This window comes from Triticum dicoccoides, chromosome 5A (genome assembly GCF_002162155.2).
Source record: "Triticum dicoccoides isolate Atlit2015 ecotype Zavitan chromosome 5A, WEW_v2.0, whole genome shotgun sequence".
NCBI classification, from domain to species: domain Eukaryota; kingdom Viridiplantae; phylum Streptophyta; class Magnoliopsida; order Poales; family Poaceae; genus Triticum; species Triticum dicoccoides.
The window spans coordinates 78076263-78088585 of NC_041388.1; positions in this window are offsets into that span (position 1 = coordinate 78076263).

The following is a 12323-nucleotide window of genomic DNA, read 5'->3' on the forward strand; positions in this document are numbered from 1 at the left end:
TTGGGGTCCCGGATAGGTATCCGGTCCCAGCAATACGCCACACTTCGGCTCCGCCCACTTGATATATTGATCCCTTCTTAGAACGGGGCACAAGGCAGAACAACTTCTTCCACAGAGCGAAATGAGCCTCGCAGCCCAAAAATAACTCGCAAAGGGCTACGAATCCTGCGATATGCAGCAGGGAGGCAGGCGTAAGATTGTGCAGCTGGAGGCCATAGAACTCCAGAAGCCCCCAGAGAAACGGATGAATTGGGAATCCGAGCCCTCTTACCAGATAAGGGACAAGGCATAGCCGCTCTCCCTTGGAGGGATTGGTACGGCTCTCCGCTTGCTCTCTGCCATTATAGGTGGCAAGCCCGGCTCGAACTGGGACCAGGTATGCTGGGGGAAGAAATCCCTTGGACTGAAGCATCACCAATTTGCTGTGCGGGATGGAACATCTCTCCCAATCTGCAGGCTTGGAACTAGGGGTGCGAGAGGAGGAGCTGCATCGACCGGCCATGGTGGAATGGATCTCGGTCGGGTATGCTCCGATGAAGACTCGGCAAGGGAAGATGATGTGATTTGGATCTGAATCCTCGTCTTTTTAAATAGGCGGCTCATTTACATAGCTAGGGGGGTAAATGTGAAAACACCCTGGCTCTTCACATTCGCTCGACACGTGGAAAGTGGCCATTATTGGGCGTACAAGCCAAGGAGTACAAACCGTCACAAGGAACCGGACATTATTTCGACAAGTACATAGAATTTGGAGAAGGAACCCGCCTTGCAATGCCGAAGACAACTGCGCGCTAGACTCATCGTCATTGAAGCCTAGTTTAGGGGCTACTGAGGGAGTCCGGGATTAGGGGGTCTCCGGACAGCCGGACTATCTCCATTAGCCGGACTGTTAGACTATGAAGATACAAGATTGAAGACTTCGTCTCGTGTCCGGATGGGACTCTACTTGGCATGGAAGGCAAGCTAGGCAATACGTATATGGATATCTCCTCCTTTGTAACCGACCTTGTGTAACCCTAACCCTCTCCGGTGTCTATATAAACCGAAGGGTTTTAGTCCGTACGACAACAATCACAACATACAATCATACCATAGGCTAGCTTCTAGGGTTTAGCCTCTCTGATCTCGTGGTAGATCTACTCTTGTAACACCCATATCATCAATACTAATCAAGCAGGACGTAGGGTTTTACCTCCATCAAGAGGGCCCAAACCTGGGTAAAACTTCGTGTCCCTTGCTGTCAGGACCCCGATTCCAAGTCGCATCGATCTAGCGGGTAACACCTCATATCACATTGCGGCCTCACGCACGGTATCCCACGGGTGTCGCCTTACCATGGCCCGGGACCATTTGCGCCTTTTGGCTCACGTATATGATAGTGTCGCTAGCATCCATGTGACAGAGAACCCGGGCCGACATGGCTAGTCGTGAACCCAAAGCGGCACAGACCTATGGAGACAGGCATACATGAATCACATTGAGCATGTCGGTCATCAGCGAGTGAATCCGGGCTGTAGCACTGGGCTAACAGGACTCCGGGGAACCCGGGCTGTAGCAGGCTAGGCAGGACTCCGTATGTCACCGCGTGACATTTCCCTGAAGGGACAGACATAGGAACGAAGTGAAACACATGCCGACCAGTCAAGTGTCCTGAGCAGTAGTGCTGGGCTAGCAGGACTCCGGTGAACCGGGCTGTAGCGGACTACTATGGCTCGAGGAACACTAGACTACATTTCCCCATAAGAAAGGCTGCCAAGGATAAACAACTAGATTGTCGGATCCCACTCATACCAAGCATTTCAATCATACGCACAATAGGCCCGATATGAGTACATACAACATGGCATCACAACAAAACTCTACAACTCAAGTACTTTATTTAAAGGCTCCAGAGAGCCATACATAACAAGTTCATACAGGTAGGGGTCACATGACCCGACACTCAAGTCATACAATCATACAAGCACAAGCAGAAGAAACTAGTCTGAGTACAGACACTAGAAAGAAAGAAGGCTTCTCGAAGCCTGTCTATCTACATAGGGCCTTCCATGGCCAGGATCACCACCTGGGTGGCTAGTCACTCGTTGACATCAAGGTCTACGTAGAACTCATCGGAGGGGGCGGTGTTGTCGTCTGAAAACAGTAATTAAGCAAACATGAGTACAAAGGTACTCAGCAAGTCTTACAACAGAACCTACTATACATGCTCATTCTCAAGAGGGTGGTGGGGTTATTGCAGCAAGCCAGCATTGACTCTTGGCTAGGCTATCCTAAGGAACTCCACTAGTAAAATAGTTTTCGCACACGAGTCCACTATAAACCAACACAATACTCCACCGGGGATCCTCCCTCGTCATCCTACGAGAGGGCCATCCTCGGTACTCACACTTATCTTGAGTCTTTTAGTAGTAACCATTAACTTGTCTATGAACTGTATAGGCAACCAAGTAGTTCTTTACCGCCGACGCGGCTATTCGAATAGTTTATACCCTGCAGGGGTGTACTTCTTCATACACGCTTTCACCACTTACCGCCGTTTACACGACATGTACTCGGCAACCTTCAAGCGGAATCCCAACGAGGGTGTCGGCCACGGCCTACCCGAACACTCAAGTCTCTAGTCCATGTGTATCACGTATCCAGGTTCCATCCGCAGGGAGTCCGGCCGAGGTTTCCACATACGGCCCCGAACGATGTGAACAGGGTTCCCGAGACACCAAACGGGTGACTCGGTACACTGTGCCACCGTGTATCTACCACAACATAGCCCACCCCTAGGGTCAGCGCTATGCATGGCCGCCAACACATAACCTACAAACACCAGAAACTATTTGCAACTCCTGGACAGAGTACTAGGGTGATTAAGAAGCCGAGAGGGTCCATTGGTTTCGGGCCCAATGTACGGTAGTAACTGCATCTTAAATCACACATACATATCTCAGTTCTTATGGACGGCCTCAATGAAACAACCCACCATGTACTCCTACAAGGCCTCTCATCGATACCTTTACCAAAACATGTTCAACACATCCCTCACATTACCGACATAATCATTTCACTCTAGCCCATCACCCAGATGAACCAGACCTGACACAACTCTAATCATAGCAGGCATAGCAAGGTAGGAATCACATACATGGCTCAATAAACTCCTACACATGCTAGTGGGTTTCATCTAGTTACTGTGGCAATGACAGGTCATGCAGAGGATAAGGGTTCAACTACCGTAGCACACAACAGTTTGAATCGCGTTTTCTTAATGCAGTAAACAAGAGCAGAAGCGAGAACATGGGTTTGTATCGGAATGATCAATGGGTTGCTTGCCTGTTGTAGTGGTAGTAGGGTACTGCCCTTCAGATGGATACTCGGGGTTATCCTCGGAGGCAGAACCTACCACGAAAGACACACCGAACATAATCAACACATGGCAATATGCAACAATATGATGCATGCTATGACATGGCAAGATGGAAGTGTCTTGGCCTAATGCAAGCTAAAACAGAAGGGGATGAACTCATTTGAATCAAAGATTCAAATGTTAGCTCATTAAACATAGCCTTATTAGTGTATTATCATATTCTGCTTAAACAGCAAGGTTAACTTGTTTTGTCATGCATGAAACCATTACAGATGGATAGATTGAATTTTTCTGATGATTCTTCATATATAAATCTTTGCATTTGGAGCTATGGTTGATTTTCTATGATTTTTAGAAGTTTTGGCTATTTTCTGGAATTTCCTATTAAAGAATAAATCCAGTAATTGAATTAATGCGTCAGCATGACATAGGTGTGATGTCAGCGGGTCAACTGGGTCAGCCAGGTCAAACCTGACTGGTGGGCCCCGTCTGTCAGTGACTCAGCTAAGTAATAGAATTAAATTAACACTAATTAGCTGTCAGTGGGGCCTGGGCCCACATGTCAGTGACTAAACTAATTAAAATTAGTTAAAACTAATCCTAAACTAATTAGCAGACCGGCCCCACCTGTCATAGACTCAGGGGGAGGGGTCAACCTGGGCCCACACAGGGTCAAACAGGGTCAACTCGCCGGCGTCTAGCCGCCGGCGAGGCCAGACGCGGCGGAGCAGCGCGGGATTTGCACTCTGGCGACCAAAAGGACGGCGGAGACTATCTACATGATGCGGGGAGGAAGCCGCGTCGAGTGGTGGTAGTGGGTGGAGCTGGGGTGGCCGGAAACGCCGCCGGCGATGAGTTTGGCGGCGGCCGGAGCTCGGGTGAGGTCGAGCTAGTCGCTAGGGGGCATAGGGAGGCGCGTGGATTGGTGCGTTGAGCTCCTGGAGGTGCGGTAGGACTAGTGGACAGGGTGGCGCTGCCATTGGGTGGCCGGAGCCTCATCGGCGACGAGCTCCGTGGTGGTGCGTGCGGGTGAGCTACGTGCGGTCGCTACGGGGCTCGAGAGAGAGAACGGAGAGGGTGGGGAGGTGGCTGAGCTCACGGGGGTCTCGTCGAGGCAGTCAGAGAGGTCGGGGATGAGCTGATGCGGTGGGGACAGCGAAGGGGATCTCCGGTGGCCGGAGTTGAGGACGAGCTCAGTGTAGCGTCTCCGGGGCGAGAGAGCGCTCGGGGCTCGACCTACTTGATGTAGTCGACGACGGCGGAGCTTCCTGGCATGACGATGCAACGAATGGACGGCGGTGGCTACGGTGGAGCTTGTCGGCAGTGACGGCTGCGCTTGGCAGGGAGATGGGGAGAGAGCTAGAGAGGGGGAGAGGCCACGGGGAGAGTGGGAAGAAAGAGAGGGAGACGTGGGGGTCGGCGTGGCACTCGTAGACGCCTCTAGGGCGTCGGCGGAAGCAGGAGGTGTCCGGCGTGTGGCCGCGGGCACTGGCCACGCGCTCCTCGTCCTCCTGGCGAGAGGAGGAGGACGACTGGCATGAGCCAGTGGACTGGGCCGAGCCGGGTGGGCTGGTGGGCTGTGCCAGGTAAGTCCCTGTTCTTTCTCTCCTTTTCTGTTTTTTATTTATTATTTCTGTAACTTCAGGGCTTTATTAAAAATGCCAGGGCATTACCATAAATCATAAAATTAGTCATGGCCACTGCTTAGAATATATCCAGCAGCAAACATTTTAGTTTATGATTATTTGAGCATTTAAAATATTTTATAGCATTTAAATGTCCAAATGCAAATACCATAAGGATTAATCCAATGACCTTAGATGTCCTAGAAAAATGTGCACCATTTTTGTCAAAGGTTTTAACCCAAAACAAAAAGGGTGGGCTTTTTAGAAGGGCATTTCAGGTTCATTGAAAAAGTTTTTAGTAAACCCTAGTTGTTCCAGGGGGGTGCTGGGGGTTCTGTCATCCCCATTTCAAATTTAAAAGGAATTTAAACATGATGCACACTCTAATGCTTGAACTAGCTAGGGTGTGACAACTCACCCCCACTCAAAAGAATCTCGTCCCGAGATTTAGGATCCTCCGGAAAGAAGGTGGGGTACTCGAGTCGAAGACGATCCTCCCTTTCCCAAGTGGCTTCTTTCTCGGAATGGTGTGACCATTGAACCTTGAGAAACTTGATATTATGACGTCGAGTGGTACGCTCGGCTTGATCAAGGATACGAACGGGATATTCCCGATATGAGAGGTTATCTTGTAGATCAAGTGTTTCGTGGTCCACTCCACGCATAGGATCCGCGAAGCAACGCCTGAGTTGAGAAACGTGGAAGACATCGTGAACTCTGGAAAGATGTGAAGGTAGTTCCAATTGGTAGTCAACTTCTCCTCGTTTGGCGAGAATGCGAAAGGGTCCAATGTAACGAGGAGCCAATTTGCCTTTGATACCGAAATGATGGGTTCCCTTTAACGGAGTAACCCGAAGGTAAGCCTTCTCGCCGACTTCATAAGTCATAAGCTTATGTTTACGATCATATTGACTCTTTTGACGAGATTGGGCTGTTTTCAATTTCTCACGAATAACGCGAACCAGTTCTTCTGCTTCCTGAATCATATCCGAGCCAAAGAGTTGTCTTTCCCCAGTTTCTGACCAGTTAAGAGGCGTTCGACATTTTCGTCCATAGAGAACTTCGAAAGGAGCCTTGCCCAAGCTAGCTTGATAACTATTGTTGTAAGCAAACTCCGCGAATGGAAGGCATTTCTCCCAACCCATTTCAAACAAGATGACAGAGGCTCGGAGCATATCTTCCAGAATTTGATTGACTCGTTCTACTTGACCACTTGATTGAGGATGGAAGGCGGTGCTAAAAGAGAGACGAGTTCCCATAGCATTTTGGAAACTTTCCCAAAATCAAGAGATGAAGAGACTCCCATGGTCTGAGTTAGTTTCCAATGGAACACCATGAAGAGACACTATTTGGGAGATGTATAAGTCGGCTAGCTGGCTAGCGGTGATACTCTCACGAACAGGTAGAAAGTGGGCTACTTTGGAAAGTCGGTCGATCACGACGAAGATGGCATTATTCCCTCTCTTGGTCCTGGGAAACCCAGTGATGAAATCCATACTGATTTTATCCCATTTCCACTTAGGAATAGCCAAAGGTTGAAGGGTGCCAGCAGGCCGTTGATGCTCTGCTTTAACACGACGACAAACGTCGCAATTAGCAATGTATTGACCGATTTCACTCTTCATCCTAGTCCACCAAAACCTCTGGCGTAGGTCTTGATACATTTTAGTACTGCCGGGATGAATAGTGAGATGGGATTCATGAGCTTCCTTAAGGATCAGCTGCCTCAGGTTTCGTGCCTTTGGAACCACTAAGCGGTATCCAAAGTATACAACACCTTGATCATCAACGGAGAAACAATTCGCGGCTCCTTTCTTAATGCTTCTCTTAATACGGGAGATTCCCGGATCTACCTTTTGTGCCTTGATGATCTGATCCGTAAGGGTAGGTTTCGCCACCAGTGTGGATAGGAATCCTCGAGGAACAATGTGAAGATTGAGTTTACGAAATTCCTCGTGGAGAAGTGGTTGACTTTGGTGTAACATCAGGTTGTTACAATAAGATTTACAACTTAGCGCATCAGCCATGACATTGGCTTTGCCCGGGGTGTAAGTTATTCCTAAGTCGTAATCCGAGATCAACTCGACCCAACGTCTTTGCCTGAGATTCAAATCTGGTTGGGTGAAGATATATTTCAAACTTTGGTGATCGGTGAAGATCTCGCAATGATTACCAAGGAGGTAATGTCGCCAAGTTTTGAGTGCATGGACTACAGCTGCAAGCTCTAGATCATGTGTGGGATAGTTTTCCTCATGTGGGTGTAATTGCCGTGAAGCATAGGCAATTACCTGACGATCCTGCATGAGTATACAACCTAGTCCTTGTCGCGAGGCGTTGCAATAGATAACAAAGTCCTTGGAGAAATCTGGTGGTACCAGCACGGGGCAGATGTCAGGCGTCTTTTCAGTTCCTGAAAGCTGAACTCGCACTGTGGGGTCCACTCGAACTTTTTATCTTTCTTGAGGAGTTCAGTTAGAGGTTTAGCAACCTTGGATAAATTCTCGACGAAGCGGCGGCAATAGCTTGCTAAGCCAAGGAAGCTCCGGACTTGCTTGACCGTCTCAGGTGGAGTCCAATCAAGGACGGCTTGAACTCGCTCGGGATTGACAGTAATACCCTTACCAGAGATTACATGGCCTAGATAGGTCACTTCTGGCAACCAAAATTCACACTTGGAGAATTCGGCATAAAGGCGATGCTCTCGAAGTTTCATCAATACCAGCCTTAGATGTTCGACATGTTCCTCTTCATTCTTGGAGTAGATGAGTATGTCATCGAGATAAACTACGGCGAATTTATCCAAATACTCCATGAAGACCGAGTTCATTAACCGGGAGAAGGTGGCTGGGGCATTGGTTAAACCAAAGGACATAACGGTGTACTCGTATTGGCCATAACGGGTAACAAAGGTCGTTTTGGGAATGTCCCCGTTTCTGATTTTGATTTGATGGTAGCCCAACCTCAAATCCATCTTGGAAAAGACTGAGGATCCAGCGAGCTGATCATACAGATCGTTGATCCCGGGAAGCGGATACTTGCTCTTGATGGTGACCAAGTTGACAGGTCGGTAATCTACAACCATTCGATCCGTTCCATCCTTCTTCTTAACAAAGAGGACGGGGCAAGCCCAAGGAGAGGAACTAGGACGGATGAAACCCTTTTTCAAGGACTCATCGAGTTGGTTCTTAAGCTCGGCTAGTTCTAAGGGTGCCATCTTATAGGGTCTTCTAGAAATTGGAACGGTTCCTGGAACAAGGTCTATAACGAACTCGACATCCATGTTAGGTGGAACACCTGGCAGTTCCTCGGGAAAGACATCCGGGAAGTCCCGGACTACCGGAACATCCTCAAGGTCTGGAAGGGGGTTGGCATTTAGGGAGTAAAGCTGGTGCTTGGCTACTCGAGTTAAGACATTGACTGTCTTGCCCGATGAATGAGTAAATTGAACGGTTCTAGTGGCACAATCAATCTTAGCATAATGAGCTGACATCGAGTCCATACCCAAGATGATGTGTATGTCTGAGGACTTGAGAGCTATTAAGGATGCAAGGAAGACAAGTCTATCGACAAGAATTTCGTTCCCACGGCTTACTCTAGAAGTTTGCCATTTGGAACCCGGAGTTTGAATTACCATGGAAGTGGGCATGTCACAGAATGTCGTGTTATGCAATCGAGCATAGTTCTCAGATATGAATGAATGAGATGCTCCAGTATCGAAAAGAACAGATGCCGGATGGCAGTTAACAAGGAGCGTACCAAGGACGACGTTAGGATCCTCGTGAACCTCCTCGGCCGAAACATAGTCGACATGGCCACATGCAGTGGTGACCGGCTTGGCGTAGAATGTCTTTGCCGCTGGCTTACCACGGCCAACGGACTTTCCAGATTGATTGGGGTTGTTGTTCTGGGGACACTCTCGGCTATAGTGACCCGACTCTCCACACTTGAAACACGTCACCACACTGGGACGTGGAGCCGCATTAGCAGTGGGGCCACCATAGGGCTTGGGCGGTGCAAACTGCTGGTTGGGACGAGGCGCCTCAAAGGATGGCCTCGGAATGAACCTGGGTGGCAGTGCCGTGCTTGGGATCCACACCCGGCGCTTCTGAGCTCTAGAGCCGGATGAAGAGCCAAAATCACGTGAGTGCTTGCGTGAAGCGTCATAGTCAGACTGACCTGACTCAGCACTGATGGCTTTGTTGACCAACTTCTGAAAGGAGGTGCACTCGTGTAGACGAAGATCGCGGCGAAGCTCAGGGCTAAGTCCCTTGCGGAACCTTCCCTGCTTCTTAGCGTCGGTAGATACTTCTTCAGGAGCATATCGTGCTAGATTCCCAAATTCATGACTATATGCATCCACAGTCAGTCTTCCTTGGGTGAAATTGCAGAACTCCTCCCTCTTGCGATCCATGAGACCTTCCGGAATGTGATGCTCATGGAAAGCCTCACTAAATTCAGCCCAAGTAGTGATTTGACCGACCGAGCGCATAGCTTCAAAGTTTTCCCACCAAAGGCTAGCAGGGCCTTCGAGGTGATAGGCAGCATAAGTAACCTTGTCGGCTTCGGCTACGTTGGCAGAACGTAGCTTGTGGGTGATGCTGCGAAGCCAGTCATCCGCGCCGAGGGGCTCGACAGAATGGTTAAACTTTCGTGGGTACAGCTTGATAAAGTCATTGATTGACACCAAGTCATTTCGCTGATGGCGTGCAGTGTTCTGCTCAATCCGCTCTAGCAGGCGGTTAGTCTCACGCTTGTTTCTTTCCGCCTCCAGCATCACTTCGGCCAGAGAAGGCGGGTGAGGCAGATTTTCACCCCTAGCTGCACTGGCTTCCCCCTGCTCCGGGGCAGCAGGGTTGCCGCGGGTGTTGACCATCCTAGGAGAAAACAAGACAACAGTTTAGGTAAGGATGGCTCAAACTTAGCAAGGAACTGCAGAATGTAATGGATAACACGGAATGCAGAGATGTTCATTCGTATGTCATGGTAATATAAAACTGCCATATATATACCAACGGTCATACACACCATACATAATTTAGTACAAGCCCAGGCTACAGTACAACTATGATGAAAGACGTTACATCTCATCGGAGGCATTCCAAGCTCCTATACATTATTTGTCTACACCTCCGGAATTGATTACACACAAAGTCATATTCCACAAGTCACGCAGGACAGTGAAGATACAACTATTACAATACTAGTGGTACTACTACTAACTCAGACAGCTCCATAGTAGTCCTCATAGAAGTCACCTCCATAGCCTGGAAGTTCAACGTGATCATCTGGGAACAGACGGTCCTGAGGAGCTTGTGGACCAAAGGGGCTAGGATGAGGTCTTGGACCAACAAACGGTGGCCTACGGGGACCACGGGGTGGGGTGATGCCTCCCACATCACGCCAATCCACCATGTCTGGCAGAGCAGATCTCACAGGATACAGATCCCTTGTATCCATACATCCAGCTTGCACCGCAGGTGCAAACTGAGTCAATGTGGCCCAATGATCAACACGGGTGTTGAAAAGCTCCAGCCTCAAGGCCCGATTCTCTCGGTCTTTATCCTCGAGCATCTCGGCAGTGGTACGAGTTAGTGAGTCCTCCTGAGTGGAGTCAGCATAGATAGCCTGGATATACCCTTGCGCTCCCGGAAGTGAAGCTGGCATGTAACGGAAGTTGGTGTTCCGAAGCAGGCCAGTCCTGACTCGCATGATGGTCATCATGGAATAGGCAGCATCCTGCACAACCATCTCAACAGTAACCCCGAGTCCATAGGAACAGTGAAGGGGCTCGGTAGATCCAGGATAATAAGGAGATATCCTGACGGTGCAGAAATATTGGCTTTGATTAAAGTCTCAGAATTGCTCTTCGACGGTGTATTCGGGATACCAACGGTAACCCGTCTCGATCATTATCCGGACTAACATAGCAGTACGACCTGGCACGTCGAGGCACCAGGTCAGGCGAACCACTTGTTTTTGAGCACGGTTGGCCATCTGAAAGCACAACCACAATGCAAAGACATTAGAATTTCTAGGGAAAATTGGACAGCATAATAGCTGTAAATGCTCAGAAAAAGATTTGAGACATCCACAACAGTTTGCAATACCACTCAACAACATCATATCAAGGTTCTGATTCAACTAGCAACATACTAGAAATAGTAGAAGCTGAACTGGGGCTTGTAACAACAATCCTATAAGCTACTACGGATTAGTAACACGTGAACCTGACAGAAGAAGAGAGCCTAGTCCTTAACCCACGTTGAATGAGAAGAGAATGACTCAGATCAGAGGGCATAAGGTAAAGGAGTAAAAGAGCCTTACGTTCCCTCCCACAATCAATTCCCCTACATATAACTAAAACATTTCTAGACTCGACATCGACCAGTTTGGCGCAATGAACCTACAGGCAGTCCGGCTCTGATGCCAACGCTGTCAGGACCCCGATTCCAAGTCGCATCGATCTAGCTGGTAACACCTCATATCACATTGCGGCCTCACGCACGGTATCCCACGGGTGTCGCCTTACCATGGCCCGGGATCGTTTGCGCCTTTTGGCTCACGTATATGATAGTGTCGCTAGCATCCATATGACCGAGAACCCGGGCCGACATGGCTAGTCGTGAACCCAAAGCGGCACAGACCTATGGAGACATGCATACATGAATCACATCGAGCATGTCGGTCATCAGCGAGTGAATCCAGGCTGTAGCACTGGGCTAACAGGACTCCGGGGAACCCGGGCTGTAGCAGGCTAGGCAGGACTCCGGATGTCACCACGTGACATTTCCCCGAAGGGACAGACATAGGAACGAAGTGAAACACATGCCGACCAGTCAAGTTTCCTGAGCAGGAGTGCTGGGCTAGCAGGACTCCGGTGAACCGGGCTGTAGCGGACTACTATGGCTCGAGGAACACTAGATTACATTTCCCCATAAGAAAGGCTGCCAAGGATAAACAACTAGATTGTCGGATCCCACTCATACCAAGCATTTCAATCATACACACAATAGGCCCGATATGAGTACATACAACATGGCATCACAACAAAACTCTACAACTCAAGTACTTTATTTAAAGGCTCCAGAGAGCCATACATAACAAGTTCATACAGGTAGGGGTCACATGACCCGACACTCAAGTCATACAATCATACAAGCACAAGCGGAAGCAACTAGTCTGAGTATAGGCACTAGAAAGAAAGAAGGCTTCTCGAAGCCTGTCTATCTACATAGGGCCCTCCATGGCCAGGTTCACCACCTGGGTGGCTAGTCACTCGTCGACATCAAGGTCTACGTAGAACCCATCGGAGGGGGCGATGCTGTCGTCTGAGAACAGTA